Raw genomic sequence first — 389 nt, forward strand, 5'->3', positions numbered from 1 at the left:
ATGGTGGTGTTGACACCATTGTAGTGTCTATGCCATGGTGGTGTTGATGCCATGGTGGTGTTGACACCATTGTAGTGTCTATGCCATGATGGTGTCTATGCCATGGTGGTGTTGACGCCACGGTGGTGTTGACGCCATAGTGGTGTTGACGCCATGGTGGTGTCTATGCCATGGTGGTGTTAGAGCTGTGGCAGTGTTGATGCCATGGTGATATCGATGCCATGGTGGTGTTGAGGCCATGGTGGTGTCAATGCCATGGTGGTGTCTATGCCATAGTGGTGTTGATGCCATGATGGTATCGATGCCATGGTGGTATTGATGTCATGGTGGTGTCTACGCCATGGTGGTGTTGACGCCACGGTGGTGTTGATGCTGTGGCGGAGTTGATG

The sequence above is a fragment of the Cuculus canorus genome, chromosome 27 (assembly GCF_017976375.1).
Source record: "Cuculus canorus isolate bCucCan1 chromosome 27, bCucCan1.pri, whole genome shotgun sequence".
NCBI lineage: Eukaryota > Metazoa > Chordata > Aves > Cuculiformes > Cuculidae > Cuculus > Cuculus canorus.